Raw genomic sequence first — 23,955 nt, 5'->3', positions numbered from 1 at the left:
GTTTCTCCTAGCCTTCCCATCTCAATTCACATCTTAATTCCTTGAGTCTTCTCCTCCAAAACTTCAAAGCTCCCTTAGGCTCTAGAGAGGAAATGAGAGAATGTGAAAGAGGAAAGGGAGGGAGAGAGAGAGTCTCTTAGATACTTTCTGACTGTTTCTCAAAGTTTCTAGCCCCAGCCAAGATCCATCCAATAGTTAGTAAAAGACCAAATTGCCCCCTAAGTATACCCTTAACCATAAATGGTCCCAAGGACAAAATCGTCATTTGTCACATTTCCCGCTAACTCCTCGAGTAATCTTATAAATTCCAAATTAATCCCGACATGCCCATTTAATCTCCAATTACTTTCCCATTAATCAATAAACCCCAAATATACATTAAACTTCCCAAAATACCCCTAGGCTCACCTCAAGCCAAGTATTAAACCCCACTGTGACTATTCCTCCAATTCGCTCACTAGGATCGCCTTAAGCCATATACTGCAAATATATCCACATAATAATGTGGTCTCAATCATTTACTCACATATATTAACATTTATGCCCGCAACGGGCCAATATTACAAATTTTCCCCAACTATCAAGAATGCACCCACGTGCATATTTGTTACTCATAAACATGCATATAATCATACTAACATTATGATATATATCATGCATGCCACATAGTCATGCATTTAATCAGTTAATCCCACATATATCTAGTTATGCCTTCCCAGCATGCTAATCAAGGCACTAAACCATATTAGCATTTTTGGGACGTTACAACCGTGACTCGCGTGCTTGAAGATGATGGGATGCCTCTGATGTGCCAAGCGCTGCGACCCAATGGTGTGCAAGTCGCGGTCTGTGTCCTTCAGCAGGGGGGCTTGGCCTCTGTCTAAGGTGCGGGTTGTGACCCTAAAAGGCTAGTCGCGACCCTAAATGGAAAATAAAGGGATCCTAGGCTTTTAGGCTCGGGGAGGCACGGGGTTTCAAACCTAAGCGCTCGGGACGAAATCTACTACCCGATTTAGTAGAATTCGAGGCCCCGGAGGCTAGGATTTGTTTCCAAAACATTTATTTGAATTAGAGAATTATAATTATCCATGGTTATTTGTGACTAGGATTATCGTTAAGGCTCAGGACTGAGGATTGTGCTCGGGACCACTCTTTATTTATCGCTCGGGATTTGAGGTAAGAAAACTGCACCCATGTGGTTGTGAACGGGACTAAGATTCACTGTAACTGAACGTATGTGTGTTCTGTAACCTATATGATTATTATGTGATGTATGAAAGAATAGCCTAAGAGTTTTGGGGGCTGATGATAAGAGTACTGAACGCAGCTCGACCTAGGCGAGTCGAGATCAGCTATAAAAACAGAGGGTTCGGCCTAAGGGCGCCGACACCTGAACAGTTGTATTGTTGATTGATATGCATTCTTGAAAATACATGTTTACCGTTGTTTAGCTTAATGCTTGTAATCTGCTGAATAATTGAATTAATTGGATTAAAGTTGATTGAATGCTACTGTTGTTATATGTGTTTACTGTTTATGGTTTTCTTGCTGGGCCTTCGCTCACGGGTGCTACATGGTGCAAGTAAAGGCAAAGGGAAACTGGACCAACCATGAGTTGGACAGCTCTGCGGGCGGAGTGTACATCGTTAGCTGCTCGACCGCCACGATCGAGGGAAAGTTACAAGAATAGATGGTGTGAATTTTCTAACGATTAAAATATGCGCAAGTATACACAATCGACAACAAGTAATACAGTGATAATGTATCAAAGTTCGTCTCCACAGGGACTTTTCAACTAAATTAATGTAAAATCAACCAAAAACAACTTATAAAATAGTAACCAAAACAAAGGAAAGAGTGGGTAATTAACTCTGAAAATAATTTTAGACAAACAAAGGAATTAAACCAAAAATCAGAGATTAAAATGACAAAATACTGGGTGGTTTTCAGATATAAGAAAAATGGGTTCGGGTGATTAATTCCCCTCGGTTCGTTCCAGTTGTTACAGCAATGGGTTAGCAATTATGACAGTGTTAACAAATTTCGTAAAACCCAGCAAGTTTTTCCCAAAACGTGCAATCTAATGTCTATACTCCCCTTCTATACATTCCTGCATGAAACCAGATTATAAACATTCAATTAAGCATCAAATCTGACGTTATGCAAGGTAGCAAAACATTCCTATTCTACTACTCACAATCACCTAAAACTAGATGAATCTCTTGCATCAATTGAATGGGTTCAGCTAGACTTCCCTCTTCCAAGTTAGATCTAGCTTAGCACATGCTAAAAATGGCCAATAATTAACAGTCAATAACAGTAAAGCACATTCAATTGAACAAAGACATAATCACTTAGCCATTGCATTTGTATATTGAGTTCACACTTGAGGGTTCATAATCACCCTAGCCCTTAAGAAATTAGTTCATAGTTGCAAACTTAAACATGAAAATAATACAGAAGTAATCCATGGAGTTTGCAGAAATTAGATGAAATTAATACAAAAAGAAAGAGATGGTGTAGGACGAATGAGTTGTGAGCTCAAATCCCCCTTATGGCATTAGCCTTCTTTCTTCTCTTTTGGTCGTACTCTTCTCAAATCTTCTCCCTGAAACCTCCTCTGTACTTAGCCAGAAGTTCTCTCCCTTTCTAAAATGGTCCAAAAATCCCAGAATAATACGGCCCCTCCTTTAATTCTAGGGTACTTTCCTTTACCCTAATTGGACAATCCAGATCATTTGCCTACATGTACTTTGTCCCACATACTCAGCTGACTCAGTACTCAGTACACTTGCCACCTTTCTACTTCATTTAATCCAGCTGGAGCATTGTTTTCACGAAGTCCTTTTTCTCTAGCTTCAGTTTAATTGCTAAGACTGACTGCTACAGCATTGTTGAGTTAGCATCCTCCCCTTTTCAGCAACATTTCCCTTTGATTTACAGTTCCCTCAGCTCCTGTTTTGTAAGCTTCCCTTTCCTGATTAATACAACACAGAAATTTACATAAAAAACACTGAAAAATATGACAATGCAAACACAAGGTCCCTAGCTACACAGACACACTAAATTGAACACAATTACAAGAAATAAAAACTCATTACTCTTTTGTTTGGTTCAAAAATTAAGTTTAAAGATGTGAAAATAACTCCAAATCCTAGAGTTATCAACACCCCAAACTTAGCCTATTGCTCGTCCTCGAGTAATGATGACACAAAAATAAACACAATAAACAAAATAAAATACACAACTTAACAGATGAGAGATCCAAAAGATTCAAAATGGCCTAGTGAACATGTTGCTCTCAGAAAAATGGAATTAAGTGGAATAGCGAAGTGTTTCTGCCTTAACCATATATGCTGCCCTTCTCAAATTTAGCTCACTGGATATCACTAATATCTCCCCAAAGTCACCTAATCAATAGTGTATACAAGTGCATCCCACCTAACCTTGAATTTCTCTACAACTACCCTTTGATTTTTTCATTCATTATAGCTCCATAAGTTGAATTAGTGCACTCCTCTCCACTAATGTAGTCTAAACTTATCCCCTCAATCAATAGGACTTTACTAAGCTTGTAATGTAAGGCTTGGGCTAGGGTATGGTAAAGGATGTCTTTTACTAGCTTAAACCTAACCACCTCACTTGTCAAAAACCGAGCCTCTCCCTCATGATTTATCTCTCTTGAATTACTTCCCTAAACGTTTTCTACTCACAAAGACATGTTGTTGTAATATAATTCTCTTGCTATTTTTATTCTTATCTCTTTTTTTTTTTTTCTTTCTTTTTTTTTTTTTTCTGATATTTCATTTACTGTATATTTTGTTTTTATTTTTTTTTTTATTTTTTTTTTTGACTAAACATATTCAAAACAAGAAAGATAACACTATAATACAATTATATGATAGATAGCAAGAGAATATGCTTGATAGTATATAATGGTACGCCTTGTGAGCTAATTCCCCACCCCAAACTTACAACCCAACATTGTCCCCAATGTGGCTAAAATGGTAATCATGAATTAGCTCGCCACAAGCTACACTCACCACACTCACCCCAAACTTAGCATGAAAATCAATTTCTGACAAGTGAGAGCAATTAAGTTGGGACATGTATGGAAAGTGTATTGTAGGGGTAATGGGTATGCATGATCGGGTTGAACACAAAAATAGGCTAATTGGCTCAAAAATTGGGTGACTAAGGGAAAATATTCGTATAAAGGAGGCTAGAAAGGCTCAAGCGTCCAAAGATGGCCTAAATCATTTCTAAGGGATAAGTCTAGCTAGGATTTCGCCTCAAGGAAATGCACTAACCAATTCTAGATGCTAATATTACATATGCAGCAGTCATTTGAAAAATTCAAAGTATGGTGGGAAAACAAAAGTATAAAACTATTGAGGAGAGACTAAAAGGAAACATCCATGATATCCAGCAACTTAACAAGCAGAGGCAACATATAAAACCAGGCAGCAACATGCATGGAATGAATGGAAAGTATCATCATCGAGCAGAACACTAGGCCATAGGAATATATTTTAAATCTCTCAATGACACACTAAAACACACAAACAACAACAAGACAACACAGAAACATAAATCTAACAACAAAACCTACACAGAACATAAAACTAAAACAACATAACACAGAACAAAAACTGAAAAAAAAAAAAAATAGTTAATAGGAAAGGGAACCCCCTCTACTCGGAGTCCTCATCGGGAGCTTTCGGATTGGGAGCAGGGGCTGAGTATTCCGCCCATGGGTCGAGGAGCTGCTGCGGGAACTGCGGGAACTGTGGAACCATCCTGGGAGTTAGCTTTTTGAATGTACGCTCCACAACGCCGTCTCTTTGTTGCTCGTACTGCCAAAATGCTTGCATTCTGTCACAAAGCTCGTTCTGCCGATGATGCATTTGATGCTGCATCATCTCGTACTGAGCAAATCGCTCCATGAGGGCACTGTCGACAGGGGCAGCAGGGTCATGCACTGAGGAGGAGGCAGAGGCACGATGAGTCCTCGAAGCTCGAGCCGGGCCAAAACTCACTGCTGCTCTAGGATGCAACAGCCCCTCTTCGGGCCATACCGGGACTCCAGCATCGCGACATAAGGCAGTAATAGTGGCTGGTAAAAACAGCTTCCCTTTGCCCCGCTGCGCGCACTCAAAAATTTCCCGTGCTAGGACTGTGCCAACATCCACTGGCAACCCCTTCCGAAGGCAGTATAACATGAAATCTCGGGCTTTGCTAACAGTGGAATCGTGCGAAGTTGGGCATAAAGTGGTCTGCACAAAGGAATAGAGACACTTCAGCTCGTGCTCTAAATCCGTCCGCCTAAGCCGCAGGTTGTCCTGTTCATCGACATCCCAGACATCACCCGGAGCGACATTTTCCATTACTTCAACCAACTCATCCCCCCGAATCTCTCCTCTGTTCTTGGAGAACACACACTGCCCTGTCTCGAGCCCAAACAGGTTATTAATTGCCTCTGCAGTGAATGAGACTGGCACTTCACGCACTATGACAATGGTGGGCCATTCTTGAGATAAGAAATTCGCGTAGAACTCGCGAACAACTTCGGTGATAGCTGGCTCCGGTGTCATAACAACTTTAGCCCAACCCCTGTCAGCAATTGTTTCCTGTAACCATTCGGGTAACTCTTGAAGGCCCTCTGAATCTGCCACAAGGCCCCGCTCCACGTACAACTCACGATGAACAACCTGATTGTTGTACTTTGCCTCTGCAGTTGGGCAATAGAACTTGGCCACTTCAGTAAACTGCCTCCTCTTGCCTTTCTCTCTGTTAGCAACTGATTTAATTCTCGGCATTTGTGGATGGTGAAAGAAAATAGCTTCGGCTGGGTTGAGGGGCACGCAATTGGTTCAGGCAGAGGGCTTGATATTGCTGGGTTGAGGGCACCCAATGTTGGGTTGATGATTGATTTCTGGGTAATGTTGGAAATGAATGGTTGTGTATGGTAGTTAGGCTGAGAATGGGTCGTATGTAGGGACGAGTAAACAAGGGAAAACGACTTACTGAGTGGTGGAGATCGATTTAGTACGGCAAGGGGCTCAGGTGTACGTCACTGGGCAGAGGCGGCGTACGACTGGGATCTTGCGGCTGTGAATGCGTGTGGTGTTTTCGCAGCAGCTGGCTCGGTCTGCCTGGTTTGCCGGAAGTGGCCGTGTGAGTGGTCGGGTTGTGGGGGATGTATGGGCGGTGACTGTTGATGTGAGGTGGTTCGTGGTCTGGGTCGGGTTGAGGACGGTGGATATGGCAAGTGGGTCGAGGGATGTGGTGGTTCGGGTTGATGCGACGGAGCTGGATGTGGAGAGGGGCGGCTGCTGTTTTTGGTGCCAAGGGAAGAAGATGCAGAAGGGTATGTTGAAATGTAGTGGGCCACGGCATATGTCAGGGTCAAAGTGGACCAGGGGCCCAGTTGACTTATCCAAGCCAGCCCAAAAACCCAATTCTTTGGTCTGGCCGAATTGAAAATGTATGGGGCCCTTTTTGACTTGACTAATTACTTCCAAAAAAAAACAAAATTTCCAAATGGACCTCTTTTTGTCTTGATTCTTTAATTCATTGACTTCCACGGGCCATTCCCAAAATTGCAAGAAGAGAAAAAAGGCTTAGGTAAATGGTCCCACTAATTCTTTAAATAAGCCCACTGATTGACTACTTATCTCCCAATCATTGGCTCACTTAAAATGTCTCTTTCTTTTCGATCACGTGCCCTTTAATTCACACAGACCCAAGTACCCCAGCTTCGAGCCCGAGACTTCTCGCTTTTGAACCCAGCTTTGACAAATTGCTGCCCAGCAATTGCTAAACGAATTGCTATAGCAACTGGGCAATACTTCTACACCCCAAACTTAATATCTTTCCCAGATTCCAAATTTTACAGATCCTGACTTCCTTCCAGAATTTAACTTTATTTATTTACAACTGTCTCTTTCACTCATGGGTTGCCCAAATGTGCTACAAGAAATACATGGCAACCCATAGCCTTTCTCCTTCAAACATCCTTCAGATTGACGGAGGTCTTTTCTCTGTCAACCTCCCCACCAAAATAATGTTTCAGCCGCTGTCCGTTAACTGTGAACTCCCTCCCAGACTGATCTTTGCGAATTAAAACAGCTCCAAAGGGGTAGACTTTAGTCACTGTGAAGGGGCCCGACCAACGGGATTTTAGCTTGCCAGGAAACAGTTTCAACCTGGAATTAAACAACAAAACCTTCTGGTTCTTTTCAAACACCCGCTCCTTAATTCTTTGATCATGCCACCTCTTTGTTTTCTCTTTATATAGCTTGGCGTTTTCATAAGCAAACAGCCGCATCTCATCTAATTCATTCAGTTGCAACTTTCTTGCTTCTCCAGCCACTACAAGATCCAAATTTAACTTCTTCAACGCCCAAAACGCCTTATGCTCTAATTCTACAGGAAGATGACATGCCTTCCCATAAACTAGGCGATAAGGGGACATGTCTAGTGGAGTTTTATAAGCTGTCCGGTAAGCCCAAAGTGCATCGTCTAGGCGCTGGGACCAATCCTTTCTGCTTGGATTTACAACTTTCTCCAAAATGCCTTTAATTTCTCGATTCGATATTTCAGCTTGCCCGTTGGTCTGTGGGTGATAGGCAGTGGCAATTTTATGTTTAACACTGTACTTTGCCAAGAGGGCAGCCAAGACTTTGTTCACGAAGTGTGTTCCCTCATCGCTAATCAAGGCTCTAGGTGTCCCAAACCTTGTAAACACATGTTTATGAAGGAACTTCATAACCACTCTAGCATCATTTGTCGGACTAGCAATTGCCTCTACCCATTTCGATACATAATCCACCGCCACTAGAATGTAGAGATTCCCAAAAGATTGCGGGAAGGGACCCATAAAGTCGATACCCCACACGTCAAACAATTCCACCTCCAAAATGCAATTAAGAGGCATTTCATTCCTAGCGGAGATATTGCCCACTCGCTGGCAGCGATCACAATGTTGAACAAAATTATGGGCATCCTTGAAAATAGAAGGCCAATAGTATCCTGACTGAAATATTTTGGTAGCAGTTCGTTGCCCACCAAAATGACCACCATAAGGGGCTGAATGGCAGCTCTCTAAGATGCTGGAAACTTCACTTCCTGGGACACATCTTCGCATTATTCGATCTGGGCACTGTTTATATAAGTAAGGTTCATCCCAACAATAAAATTTGACATCATGTAGGAACTTTTTGAGCTGCTGTTTGGTAAAATCTGGTGGATACACGCCCCCAACTAAAAAGTTCACGATATCCGCATACCATGGTACTTCCTCTTGTTCCACAGCCAGCAATTGCTCATCAGGAAAAGTGTCTTGAATCTGCAATTTTTCCTCTGAATTGCTCCTGTAAGTGCTTGATTCCAGCCTTGATAAATGGTCCGCTACTTGATTTTCAGTGCCTTTCCTATCTTGGATTTCTAAATCGAATTCTTGCAGCAAGAGAACCCAACGTATAAGCCTCGGTTTAGAATCCTTTTTGGCTATCAAATACTTGATAGCGGAGTGGTCCGTGTACACAATAACTTTAGTCCCCACAAGATAGGAGCGAAATTTTTCAAAGGCAAAGATCACGGCCAGCAGCTCTTTTTCTGTTGTAGTGTAATTAATCTGGGCATCCACCAATGTTTTGCTTGCATAGTAAATAGAATGAAAAATTTTGTTCTTCCGCTGCCCAAGAACAGCCCCAATAGCGAAGTCGCTAGCATCGCACATAAGTTCAAAAGGTAGAGACCAGTCAGGAGCTGTGATCACTGGTGCTGTAACAAGGGCTGACTTCAATCTCAGAAATGCCTCTTGACATTCATCAGTAAAATCAAAAGGCCTATTTTGCTCCAGCAAGCTGCATAAAGGTTTGGACACCTTCGAAAAATCCTTGATAAAACGCCTGTAAAAGCCAGCATGACCGAGGAAACTTCTAATGCCTTTTACTGTGGTAGGGGCTGGTAGTTTCTCAATAACTTCCAGTTTAGCCTTGTCAACCTCTATCCCCTTGCTAGACACTTTATGCCCCAACACAATGCCTTCTTGCACCATGAAATGGCATTTTTCCCAGTTCAACACTAGATGAGTTTCTTCACACCTCTTTAAGACTTTTTCTAAATTCTCCAAGCAACCTTCAAATGAATCCCCATAGACGGAGAAATCGTCCATGAATATCTCCAAAATACTCTCAGCCATATCTGAAAAAATCGCCATCATGCACCGCTGAAATGTGGCCGGTGCATTGCACAAACCGAAAGGCATTCTTCTAAAAGCGAATGTGCCGTATGGACAGGTGAAAGTGGTCTTCTCTTGGTCCTCCGGCGCTATAGAAATTTGATTATACCCAGAATACCCGTCAAGAAAACAGAAGAACTCCTTTCCCGCCAAGCGGTCCAACATTTGGTCGATGAAGGGCAAAGGGAAATGATCCTTTCTAGTGGCCTTGTTGAGTTTTCTGTAATCCATGCAAACCCGCCATCCGGTGACTGTACGAGTGGGAATAAGCTCATTGTTATCATTAGTAACTACTGTAACGCCCCCTTTCTTCGGAACACATTGGACAGGACTCACCCACTTGCTGTCAGAAATTGGATAAATAATCCCATAGTCAAGCCACTTAATGACCTCTTTTCGAACTACATCTTTCATTACTGGATTCAAACGCCTTTGCTGCTCCACAGAACTAGTACAATCAGATTCCAGCAAGATTTTATGCATACAAAGCGCTGGACTAATCCCTTGAATATCAGCCATTGTCCATCCAATCGCCCTTTTATGCTGCTTCAGCAGTTTCAGCAATGCCTCTTCAGCAACAGACTCCAGACAGCTAGATATTATCACAGGTAAAGTATCATTGTCGCCCATGTACACATACTTTAAATGACTTGGCAGTGGCTTTAACTCCAGCTGGGGTGGTTCTTCAACAGATGGTTTAGGGGCCTGAAAGTGCTTTTCTGGCAGATTTAGAGTTTCAAACACCTTACTAAATTTCTTAGTTGGTTGGCAAGAATCTACCCATGTAAGCATCTCTTCATCTTCACTGCTATACTCCTCCTCATCTCCAAAAATCTGGGTTCCCATAGCAGCTTTTTCCACCCTTTTATTGAACTTCTCAGCTACCAAAGTATCAACAACGTCAACTCTAGAGCATTCTTCCACTTCATCCGGGAATTTCATAGCTTTAAACACACTAAAGGTGATTTGTTGGTCATTCACCCTCATGGTAAGTTCACCATTTTGCACGTCAATAAGAGTACGCCCTGTAGCAAGGAAAGGCCTACCCAAGATTATAGGCACCTCTCTATCCGCTTCATAGTCTAAAATGATGAAATCCGCCGGAAATATAAATTTATCCACTTGAACTAACACATCTTCAATCTTGCCCTCGGGATGAGCCATAGATCTGTCCGCAAGCTGTAATGTAACGGTAGTGGGTCGTGCTTCACCAATACCCAACTTTTTGAAGATTGACATAGGCATAAGGTTGATGCTAGCGCCCAAATCGCATAATGCTCTTCCAACATCTCTACCTCCAATAGAACACGGAATCGTGAAACTGCCAGGATCTTTTAACTTAGGAGGGATCTTGCTTTTCAACATCGCGCTACATCCTTCTGTGAGAGCCACAGTTTCAAACTCCCCCAATCGCCTTTTCTTTGTCAAAATATCCTTTAAGAACTTGACATAATTCGGCATTTGCTCCAATGCTTCGACCAAGGGGATATTAATGTGCAACTGTTTCAGTACATCCAAAAACTTTCTGAACTGACCATCCTGTTGTTGTTTGCGAAATCGCTGCGGAAATGGAAGGGGCGGTTTAGGACCAGAATTTACTGGAGCAGTTTGTTGACCCCTTGCTGTAGCAACTGGGCCAGTTTCAGCAATTTCCTGGGCAGTTTTGTTACTTGTTTCTCCTTCACTTTGGATTGAAGTGGGCTCTCCACTACCCTGTATTTCCTCAGAATTTCCCAGATTTTTACCATTCCGCAGCTGAATAGCTTTACAGTGTTCTTTCCCATCTCTCCTTGGATTTTCTGTATCACTAGGCAAAGATCCTTGCGGCCTAGTTTTCATTTCATTGGCTAGCTGGCCGAGCTGCATCTCAAGATTACGAAGAGAAGCTGCTTGGCTCTGTATTACTGCATCATTCTTAGCCATATACTCCCTCATTAGATTCTCCAAAGAGTTCGGCTGGGAGTTTTGAACATGTTGTGAAGGTCTTGGCTGCTGTGAAAAACCTGGTGGATATGCTTGTCTTCCTTGTGCTGGTGCTGTGCTTGAACTTGCTCCTTGACCCCCCCATGACAGATTAGGATGATTCTTCCATGCTGGATTGTAAGTGTTCGAATATGGGTTGTTGTTGCGGTTGAAATTCTGATTTCCCACATAACAAACTGAGGCTGGATTTGAAGGGCAATTCTCAAAAGTATGCCCGTCCCCACAGTACACGCATGACACTTCTGCACTTTGAATGGCAGCAGCTGGCTGAATACTTCCTCCCAAACTCATATTCTTCAAGATGTTGGTCATTGAGGCCATTTGAGCTGTTAGAGCCGTTAGTGCATCCACTTCAAGAACTCCCGCCACCTTCCTACTTGTAGGAGCTCTAGTGTTTGACCATTGATAGTTATTACTTGCGATCCTTTCCAAAATCTCAAATGCTTCGTTGTAAGACTTGGAAAGAATGGCTCCATTGGCTGAAGCGTCCAATACCATTCTAGAAGCTGCATTGAGGCCATTATAGAAGGTCTCCATCTGTATACAGTGTGGGATACCGTGGTGTGGACATTTTCTTAAAAGCTCTTTGAATCTTTCCCACGCGTCACTAGTGGACTCATCTTCCAGCTGCTGAAATGACATAATCTCACTTCTAAACTTTGCATTTCTGGTGGGAGGGAAATATTTGCGCAGAAACTTTTCAGCAAGATCATTCCAATTTGTGACGGAATCAGGAGGCAAAGTGTTGAGCCATGATCTAGCTCGGTCTCTTAATGAGAATGGAAATAGCTTCAGCCTTAATGCTTCTTCACTCACTCCTTGAAGCTTAAAAGAATCGCTCACCTCCAAGAATGAACGAAGGTGAAGGTGAGGATCCTCCGTTGGAATCCCGCTGAACTGCCCCACGGTTTGGAGCATTTGAAACATGACCGGCTTGAGCTCGAATTGAGCTGCTTGTATTTCCGGCCTCACAATGCCTGGATTTAACTCATTAAACATGGGGGCAGCGTATTCCCGTATTGCTCTGGCTCTGTCATCCGCCAAAACAATGGGATTAGTAACTTGCTGGTCATCCCCCTCATCTTCAACACGTTCAGCCATAGTGCCTCGACTTTTAGCCTTTTGATCTTTTCTCCTTTTTCTGAAAGTGCGTTCGATCTCGGGGTCAATAGGAGCAAGTTCACTGTCCTCTTGCTGGTTCATACACTGTAGGTACCTGAGATTTCACAACCCGAACCAACAAGGTTAAAAACAATGAAAATAAATTGTCAAATAGTTGATAAAACAGAATTTAATTTTAAAGTCCCCGGCAACGGCGCCAAAAACTTGGTGTGAATTTTCTAACGATTAAAATATGCGCAAGTATACACAATCGACAACAAGTAATACAGTGATAATGTATCAAAGTTCGTCTCCACAGGTACTTTTCAACTAAATTAATGTAAAATCAACCAAAAACAACTTATAAAATAGTAACCAAAACAAAGGAAAGAGTGGGTAATTAACTCTGAAAATAATTTTAGACAAACAAAGGAATTAAACCAAAAATCAGAGATTAAAATGACAAAATACTGGGTGGTTTTCAGATATAAGAAAAATGGGTTCGGGTGATTAATTCCCCTCGGTTCGTTCCAGTTGTTACAGCAATGGGTTAGCAATTATGACAGTGTTAACAAATTTCGTAAAACCCAGCAAGTTTTTCCCAAAACGTGCAATCTAATGTCTATACTCCCCTTCTATACATTCCTGCATGAAACCAGATTATAAACATTCAATTAAGCATCAAATCTGACGTTATGCAAGGTAGCAAAACATTCCTATTCTACTACTCACAATCACCTAAAACTAGATGAATCTCTTGCATCAATTGAATGGGTTCAGCTAGACTTCCCTCTTCCAAGTTAGATCTAGCTTAGCACATGCTAAAAATGGCCAATAATTAACAGTCAATAACAGTAAAGCACATTCAATTGAACAAAGACATAATCACTTAGCCATTGCATTTGTATATTGAGTTCACACTTGAGGGTTCATAATCACCCTAGCCCTTAAGAAATTAGTTCATAGTTGCAAACTTAAACATGAAAATAATACAGAAGTAATCCATGGAGTTTGCAGAAATTAGATGAAATTAATACAAAAAGAAAGAGATGGTGTAGGACGAATGAGTTGTGAGCTCAAATCCCCCTTATGGCATCAGCCTTCTTTCTTCTCTTTTGGTCGTACTCTTCTCAAATCTTCTCCCTGAAACCTCCTCTGTACTTAGCCAGAAGTTCTCTCCCTTTCTAAAATGGTCCAAAAATCCCAGAATAATACGGCCCCTCCTTTAATTCTAGGGTACTTTCCTTTACCCTAATTGGACAATCCAGATCATTTGCCTACATGTACTTTGTCCCACATACTCAGCTGACTCAGTACTCAGTACACTTGCCACCTTTCTACTTCATTTAATCCAGCTGGAGCATTGTTTTCACGAAGTCCTTTTTCTCTAGCTTCAGTTTAATTGCTAAGACTGACTGCTACAGCATTGTTGAGTTAGCATCCTCCCCTTTTCAGCAACATTTCCCTCTGATTTACAGTTCCCTCAGCTCCTGTTTTGTAAGCTTCCCTTTCCTGATTAATACAACACAGAAATTTACATAAAAAACACTGAAAAATATGACAATGCAAACACAAGGTCCCTAGCTACACAGACACACTAAATTGAACACAATTACAAGAAATAAAAACTCATTACTCTTTTGTTTGGTTCAAAAATTAAGTTTAAAGATGTGAAAATAACTCCAAATCCTAGAGTTATCAATAGAGCTTTAAATTGTATTTTGCGTTAGACTGGCTTTTGTTGTATTAGCTTTAGAGAGTTGTATTTACCACATAAACCATGTTTTTGGGATCCCATGTATCAAACATTTGTTTTAATGAAAATTAATCTTTCTTCATCAAAATATTTTAACTCTAACCTGTTAGTTGAATTTAGGATCACATTTATGTTCAAACGACTTGATTAGCAAGTCTCGCACTATTTTAAATACACAGTGTAACAGTCTTGGTTATCCAGAGCATTACAACTTGGACGACCTTTATTGTGGATCAGTACACGGAGTTGTACGTGAGGGAGATTCTACGTCTCCATGGAGTTCCTAAATCTATAGTATCGGACCGAGAGACTCAGTTGAAGTTTAGTATGACCTTTCATCCTCAGACAAATGGCAGTCTGAGAGAATAATTCAGGTATTGGAAGACATGCTTAGAGTGTGTGTATTGGACTTCGAGGGGTCTTGGAGTAAGTACCTCCCGTTGATTGATTTTTCATACAATAACAGTTATCAATCAACGATTGGAGTAGCTCCATATGAGATGGTGTATGGAAAGAGATGTAGATCGCCTATACATTGGGATGAGATGGGTGAGAGTAAGTATTTGGGACTGGAGATGGTTCAGAAGACTAACAAAGCTATTGAGAAGATTCGAGCTCGAATGCTCACTTTGCAGAGCAAACAGAAATACGTTGATTCTAAGAGTAGGGACGTGGAGTTCTAGGTAGGGGACCACATGTTTCTACGAGTTTCACCATTATGGGGGGTGAAGAGGTTTAGGAGAAAGGGCAAGCTGAGTCCTAGATTCATAGGACATTTTGAGATCTTAGAGAGGATCGGGCAGGTAGCTTATAGATTGGCTCTACCACCGTTGTTATCAGGAGTTCATGACGTATTCCACATCTCTATGCTTCGGAAGTACGTCTCAGATACGACTCATGTGTTGAGATATGAGGATCTGGAGTTACAAACAGATTTTTCGTATGAAGAGCGACCAGTTCAGGTTCTAGACATGAAAGATAAGGTTCTACGGAACAAGACGATTCCTTTAGTCAAGATATTATGGAGGAATAACAAGGTCGAGGAAGCAACCTGGGAGCTTGAGTCAGCTATGCGAGATCAGTATCCCGATTTATTCAAGTAAATTTTGAGGACGAAATTCTCAGTAGGAGGGGATATTTGTAACGACCCAAAAATGCTAATAGGGTTTAGTGCCTTGATTAGCGTGCCGGGAGGGCATGATTGGATATATGTGTGTTTAATTAGTTAAATGTGTGACTATGTGGCATGCATGATTTACATGATTATGTGAATATATGATATGCATGTTTTTTAGTATTAAATATGCATGTGGGCCATTTACTGTTTATAAGGGCATACCTATAATTTTGGCCCGTTAGGGCATAAATGTGATTATATGTGATAAATGGTTTTTACCACATTCTTATGTGGATATATATATATTGTAGTACATAGCTCGAGATGATCCTAGTGAGCAAATTACGAAATAGTCACAGCGGGGTTTAATACCCGGCTCGGGGGAGCCTAGGGGTATTTTGGGGATTTGGAGAATATTTTGGGACTTATTGAGTAATGAGTAAGTATTTGGTAATTATTTGGGCATGTCGGGATTAATTGGGAATTGATAGGAGGACTTGAGGAATTAGCGAGAATTTGGGAGAAAGACCATTTTACCCTTGGAGGCTATTAGAGGGTTGGGAAAACTTGAGGGGTATTTTAGTCTTTTTAGATAAGGTATTTCATCAGATGGGTCTTAGGAAATTATCAGAACACTCTTGGAACACTTAGACATTCACTCTCTCACTCCCTCCATCTCACATTTTCCTGTCTCTCTCTAGAACTAAAGGGAAATTCTGAAACTTGGAGAAAAAGCTAGGAATTCATGCTGGGACTAGCCAAGGAAAAATCTGAGGATCAAGCTACAATTGAGGTGAGAAATCGTGTTATGTTCTGCTGGAATTCTAGGTTGTTAGGCTGAATTTTCTAGATTAAAAGTTTGGTTGTAGCTGAGTTGAGATGATAGGTTCAACATAAATTTTGGTGTTTAAATGTTTAAGATATGTATGTAACAGACCTGGTCTCGTTTCTAGGCTTGGTGAGGTTTTGGGTGTGTAATTGAGGTTGAACTTTGAGGATATAGTTGGGGGAAAACGCTGGGAAGAGAAGGATTTTCTAGGTTTGGGGGCTCGGTTCGCAGCCCTGTTCTTCAATCACTGTGGCCAGCGTCCTTGAAGAGGCTAGAATGCCTCTGATTCGCCAAGTGTGCCGCAACCCAGGGGGGCAAGTCGCAGTCCGTGTCCCGCAGTAGAGAGGGCTTGGCCTCTGTCTAAGGGGCAGGCCACGACCCTAAAGGGCAAGTTGCGGCCCTAATTGGAAAATGAAGGGATCCTAGGCTTTTAGGCTCGGGGAGGCACGGGGTTTCAAACCTAAGTGTTCAGGATGAATTCTACTACCTGCTTTAGTAGAATTCGAGGTCTCGGAGGCTAGGATTTGTTTCCAAAACATTTATTTGAATTATAGATTGATAATTATCCATGGTTATTTGTGACTGGGATTATCGTTAAGGCTTAGGACTGAGGATTGTGCTCAGGGCTACTCTTTACTTATCGCTCGGGGTTCGAGGTAAGAAAACTGCACCCATGTGGTTGTGAACGAGACTGAGATTTCCTGTAACTGAACGTATGTGTGTTCTGTAACCTAAATGATTGTTATGTGATGTATGAAAGAATGGCCTAAGAGTGCAAGAGGGTTGATCATAAGCGTACTAAATATGTTGGTAGCGTCGTGGTAGTTCGAGAAGAAGATCGAACTAAACACCTGGTGTATTATGTCAGCAAAAGGTTGGTAGGAGCGGAATCAAGGTATCTAATGATCGAGAAGCTAGCCTACTACTTATTTCTTGCATTTCAAAATCTGCGACCCTACTTCTAGGTCCATCCATTTAGTTTTTTGACAGACTAACTCTAGAGGAAAGTATTACAAAAACCTGAAGTGGTTGGCCACTTACTTAAGTGGGTTATGGAGTTGAGACAATTTGAAATCACCTATCAACCACGTGTGGCAATAAAAGGGAAAGCACTTACGAATTTCATCGCTGAGTACACTAGACTGCAACCAAATGAGCAGATATCTATGACTAAAAAACCCAAGAAAGATTTCTCCACATGAAAGTTGTCCATGGATGGCTCTTCCAACAAACTCAACTATGGTGCAGGCTTGATCTTAATAACACTAGAGGGCATCATTTCCACTATGCACTCAAATTTGGATTTTTCGCATCAAATAATCAAGCAGAGTATGAAGCATTGCTTGCTAGATTAAGATTGGTAATGGATGTTAATGCGCGATTGGTCAAAATATATAGTGGTTCACATCTAGTCATGAATCAAATACTGGGAGACTATCAAGCGTGAGGATTAAAAATGGTTGTATAATTGGATAAAACCAAGGGTTTGCTTGTACAATTTGAGAAGCATTTGTTACAACAAGTATCACGCAACCAAAATTCAAATGAAGAGGCTTTGGCAAAGTTAGTGAGTGAAAAAGATGCTGACATACTAAATTGTTGGGGTATTATTCCCTAATTAAAACTCAATTTCTTTGTAATCTCATTTTATTATCAATAAAAGGATATAAATCATTTTTTACTTGGTCAATCACTTTGATCACATGTTTTATTTTCATGATTATTTGTTTAATATAAACTTCTATTAAATGATTGAGTACTCATTTCTATGATTAAAGTTCACGGAAATATCATTTACAAGGAACTTAGTGGTATTTAAGGATAAAATACAATGAGGGGTAAAACGATAATTTGTACCCAACTCAATTGTAGATCATCTATAAAAGATTGAATGGAAAATTATGGTTGTAACAAGGGATAACGTATTTACTTTAAGTCTAAAGCGTTCTATGAGTTCAAGAATGCAATTCCGAGTCTTTAGTGGAGTCACAAGGAATTAATAAGGTAGTGAAATTATTCAATAATAATTTTACGGTAACTTATTGGAGCTTGAATTCATGGGTACATGGTCCCCACAATGTCTGTGATTGAATCATCTAGATAGTCTCGATTAATTGATTTAATAGGATTGTCAAAATTGTTTTGTGTCAATTTTGGACAATTTTACTAAGATGTGGAATTTAGAGAAGAGAAGAGAAATTTGGACAAATTTATTAATTATGACAAATTGGTGTCAAATTGATAAATAGTATTAAATCAATGTTCAAATTATAATTAGTTATTATATTATGTTATATTATATTATATTTATTTAATTAATAAGAGTTTTGTTTTATTATATAATTATAGAAAGTAATAGTATTTGAATTTAAAGATATTTATGCTTTGAATTTAAAAATAGAAAAATCTCAATTCTTGGCAAAATATCTAATATTCCGCCATATAAATATTTTTAAGCTATTACAATTATTTAATTAAATTAAATTAACCGTTAAGTATTGCTATAAATAGGCACTTAAGTCTAGCATTTTGGAATTTGAAAAAATGTTTTGAAAAAGAAAAAACATAGACTCAAGAGAACTATAGTAGCCACTCATATTCTCTCTTCTTCTCCATAATTTTCCCATCTCATGTGTTGAGAATTGCACACTCTAGTGTAGGTGATCAAAGATAATTATGGATGACTGTGTAGTTTGAAGATCCAATTCATTCTCTTGTCACTACTCTGCGATAGCAAGGAACAAGTGTTAGAGAGAGTGAAAGAAAGAGTCTCAATATCTGTTGCGTAAAAGTAACATTCTTAAACACTGTTATTTCATTTACTTAATGAAGTTCATTAGAAACATGATTCTAGGTTGGTTGATATGTGAATTAATTTAATATATGAGACATACATGAAAATATTTACGATCTTGTAAAATGTATTCCTAACAACTGGCCTCAAAGCCTTGGTAATCAATATTATCATGCATGAATATGTGAATTTTGAGATATGTTTAGAATAATTGATTGGATTTTGTTTTAGTATGAAGCATATTGTGTTTATGTGTATTTGTTGCAATTTTTGTTTATTTTAGGAATGAAAAACTGCACAGAATTTAAAAGAAAAAAAATTTGGGACTGATTGGGGAGTTTGTGTGCCAGGCATAGAGTAAAAACTCATTAGGGACGCCGGGGCCGTACGACGTCCGTACAGTGGCCCTGTGCGGGGCCAGCGGCAGACTTTTTTTCACCCAAAAAAAATTGGCAAAAATATCTTTATTTTAAATTATTATATTTTTATTAATTTATTTTGTTAAATTAATTCAAATTATCAAAATATCATCTTTTATAACCATGTTGATAAAATTGATTATTTTTATTCAACAATTAGATATTGATTTTTAAAGTTATGGTAAATATTTAAGATATTTTGTTGATTTTGAAAATATATATTTTTAAAAAAAGGAATAATAAATTTTGGTTTAATTTGAAAATAGATATTTTGGTTATCATTATAATAAAATTAATTATTTTTGTATAAAAATAGAAATTAGTTTTATTAATATCTTAATATCTATTAGACTTTTGTGTAGTTATTCTATAAAATCAAATATCCCACAAATATTTAATTTAATTTTATTAATTTAATATATTTCCTAAAATAACATAATTGAGTTAATTGTTGATAAATAAAATCCAAATTAACTTAGTTAATTTTTTATGGATTTTATTCAAATTGACTTAATTATTTTTGCAAAGTTGTAATTAATTATGAATTTTGTGTATATTAATTCTAGATTAAATAATTATGGTATTAATGCAAATGTGATAAATTGTGACATTTTTTGCATAAACACATAGATATTTCTCATTTAGTAACATAATTAAAATATTCAATTATGTGACATATCTGTGAACTATATGTGATATTTGCAATTGGACTTTAGTGCATATAGTGACCCATATGTTTTGGATATATATGTGGTTTTGGTTGCCAAATAAAATATTCATAATATGATAGATTTTATTTGGGCCCATTAGAAAATGTCAAGTTTAAATTCTACTCTTCTGGGTGATTCCACTTATGAAGATCCATTTGCTTTGCATGATTATAGTGGGTCTAATCAATTTATAATAATTAATAAAATGAATGTTTAAATTCCTGTCTTTTGGGATTTATGTGAAAGTTAGGGGGCCTTAGTAGATGATACAATATACTAAACCCAGCCCTCCTCCATGCAAACTCAATTGTTAAGGCTCATTTATATGAGTTGGACTTAATTGTCTTGGGTTTATTTTTCTAGATAGTTGAACCTAATAATTGACTAGCAACAAATTAATTATAATTTAATTGAATTTGTTTCAATGATACACTTTAGAATTAATAGAAAATTCTAGTACTTTGGTTTTAAAAATTACTTTACAAATTATTTTTTTGAAGAACTTTAGGCATTAATTTTTGAAAAATAGATAATAAAAATACTTAACTTAATTATATAATGAACTTGTTTTAAGAATTGTATTCGACTTCACTGTTAGTTTAACAAGGTCGATATCTTAATGGGGCCTCGAGACGCTTTTATTCGTCCCCCTGTGGAAAGTGTTCATTAGTTATTTTGACAATGTTAGAATTTGAAAGATAGATAATTATAAGTCAAATTCTATTAGACTCACTCCAACGGTGACTACTGTTGGGGTTTTATGCCCTAATTAAAACTCAATTTCTTTGTAATCTCATTTTATTATCAATAAAAGAATAGAAATCATTTTTTACTTTGTCAATCACTTTGGTCACATATTTTATTTTCATGATTATTTGTTTAATATAAACTTTTATTAAATCCCGAGAATATAACTAATAATATTTATAGTGACATAATCACAGTATAATATAAATATGATTATATGTTAAAAAATAAGTTAGTCCTAAGATTAAGCAGTACACATGATTTACACTGACTTGCCAATCTACGATATGATCTACTTACATATTGTAGTGTTATCTTATTTCCAGAACATTAGCAAAGTAGATAAGATCAGATGTAGTTGTTACATCAGACTGGACCGATATTGACAGTAGAAAAGATAAGAAGACATACCATTATTATCTATTCTAGTCATATAATATAGTTAACTATAGGTCAATTCAATCTCAATTCTGAGTGGTTAGTATTCTAACTGATTGTATTTTTTGAGTTCGTTGACTTGTTCGTTACCATCTTACCCTACGGACTAGCCCATACTTACATCTTGGGAACTCAGTAGTATAATTGAGTGGGAGTGTTAATCATAGATAAGAACATCTATAACTTCTGATTAAGATTTCCTTTTAGTTTCGTTTGAGATGCTAAATGATAGAGATATCATTTCAGTAATTAATATTAGTTTACTGAAATATTATTTACAAGGAACCAAGTGTTTAAAGGACAAAATACAATAAGGGGTAAAACAGTATTTTAGTCCCTTCTCATTGTAGACCATCTATAGATGATTGAATTATAATTATGGTTGTAACAATGAATAACTGATAACGTATCTATATTTCTTATAGAGCGTTCTATGAATTAAAGAGTACAATTGTGAGTCTTTAATGGAGTCACGAGGAATTAATAAGTTAGTAAATTTATTTGTTAAATTTATGATAATTTAATGGAGCTTCATTTCATAGGCCCATGGTCCCCACAGTACCTTGGATAAAATCATCTAGATAGTCTCAATTAATTGATTTAATTATCAATTAGAATTATTAAAGTTGACCAGGTCAATTTTGGATAATTTCATAGAGTTATGCAATTTAGAGAAGAAAATAGATTTTAGGGCAGATTTATTAATTAAGAAAAATTGGTGTCTAAATTAATAAATAAGTTTAAATCAAGATTCAAATTATAAATAATTAATCTGATAAAGAATTTAAATAATTATTTAATTAGTTGATCAATAGAAAATAATACAGGTCTTGAATTTAAGTTCAACGAGCTTATAATTTAATGAGAAATTTCACGAGCCTATAATCCATGAGAATTTTGACATAAGGGCTGAATTAACATATTATTTTATTAGTTTTTTTAATTAAATAAGTGACCTAATTGAGCCTTTAAAAGGAATGCTAAGTGAGAGTTGAAAAAGATGTTCAGAAGATCTAGTTTTGATGCTTTAGAGTTTTAGGCTCTCTCTACAACAAAAGTCATTTTCTAAGCCTCTATATTCTCTTCTCTTCTTCTCTCTGTATCTATCGCATGTGTTGAGAATTTCCCACTATAGTCTAGGTGATTCTAAGGATACTTTGGAAGACTGTGAAGAAATTTGAAGATCGGTTCAGTTTCTTGGTGATACCTTGCGATAAAAAGGATACAAGGCTAGAGAATTTGAAGGAATGACTTATTCATTCCGCTGCATGTAATGTAAGTGTTATTATCATTACCTCTGTTTAAATTCAATTATAGAAACAAGTTCTAGGTTTTCTTATATTAATTTGTTTAACATATGATTTACATGAAAATAAATAAGATCTTGTATAAGTATTCCCAATAACTAGCCTCAGAGACTTTGGTAATTTTTATTTTCATGCATGAACATGGTAAAATTGAATAATTTGATGTGTTGAGTAATTGAATGGATTTCATGTTTTTTTTAATGAAGCATATTTAATTTTATGTGATTATTAGTAAATTTTGGTTATTTTGTTGTGTTTTCTATGCAATTAATTTTTATAAATACTTTATTTGGTGTAATACATTGTAAAGATTATTTAGAAAACGTTTTTGGATTATGGCTACATAGGCCACCTGCGCGCGCATCTGTGAGCGTAGCCCTGCACTCTGCCTATGTCACCCTTCTTGTGCGCGTGGATCACTCAGTTGCAGCAACACCTGGCGCGCACATCCCTCGACAGCCAGCACCCTTATGCGCACTCGTCTCCCCAGCAACGCCACGGTGAACAGTACCCGATACGGGTATTGTTCATCCCAAATTATTTTTTTTAATAAAATTAAAGATAATGAAATATGAAATGAATTTTTTGTAACAAACCCAAAAATATCATATTGATTTTATCATTTAAAATAAGATATTTTTGTTGTTTGTTATTTTAAAATTGGATATTTTCTCCAAAGTTTCAAATTCAAATTTTAAAAATAGGTTAACTAATTAATTTTAAATCTTTTAATGTATTAAAATATTAGAATTAAGTTATGAGATATTAAAAATATTTTTTTTCCAAATACTTGTTATTTTTTATATCTTTTATTTGACAATATTAATATATGATTATTCTATGGATTTTAATATTTATATTATCTTAAATTTGAAAATTTGTTGACTAGATATTTTTATGGATATTCTGTTTAAGATATTTTATGTTTGTTATAACTATTAATATTTTATTTTTTTTAAATAACTGGTTAAGGGATTTGTTAATAATTGTAACAAGACAAGATATTTTTTTTGAACAACACTTAATGATATTTGTTTTTAAATTTAAAATTGGTTAAAGTTTAAAAATATCATGTTTTTCAAACCAATTAACAAAATATTAATTTTTTAATTGTTAATAAATGAGATTTAAATTAACTTTAGGTTAATTGTTGATAAATCATATTTAAATTAAATTAATATTTTTGAAAATAACATGAAATAAGTTGATTATTGATAAATGAAATTTAAATTAATTTTTGTTAATTGTTGATAAATTTTATTTTAATTGACTTATTTATTTTTTGCAAAAATTTATTTAGTTCAAATTTTGGATAAATTCTAGAAAATTAATTGTGGTATTTTTGCAAATAAAATAAATTGTGGTATTTTTGCATAAATTCATAGACTTGCTTATATAGTAACATGATTAGGACCATCTAATTATAACATGTATGTTTACACTATATGTTGTATTTTTGCAATTGGGATTAAATGCATATAGTGGCCCATATGTTTGCATAATATAT

At 37.4% G+C, this 23,955-nt stretch overlaps 1 non-coding gene across 1 annotated transcript; it reads left to right on the top strand.

Moving 5' to 3' along the window:
* The first annotated feature begins 11,783 nt into the window (after positions 1–11,783).
* Positions 11,784–11,890, top strand: LOC133813090 (small nucleolar RNA R71). The gene has a single exon (XR_009884134.1). It is a non-coding gene; the product is annotated as a small nucleolar RNA R71 (small nucleolar RNA).
* Positions 11,891–23,955: the final 12,065 nt, after the last annotated feature.

The sequence above is a fragment of the Humulus lupulus genome, chromosome 1 (assembly GCF_963169125.1).
Source record: "Humulus lupulus chromosome 1, drHumLupu1.1, whole genome shotgun sequence".
NCBI classification, from domain to species: Eukaryota; Viridiplantae; Streptophyta; class Magnoliopsida; order Rosales; family Cannabaceae; genus Humulus; species Humulus lupulus.
The sequence above is the reverse complement of the archived record's forward strand: the minus strand, read 5'-3'. Positions and strand labels throughout refer to the sequence as shown.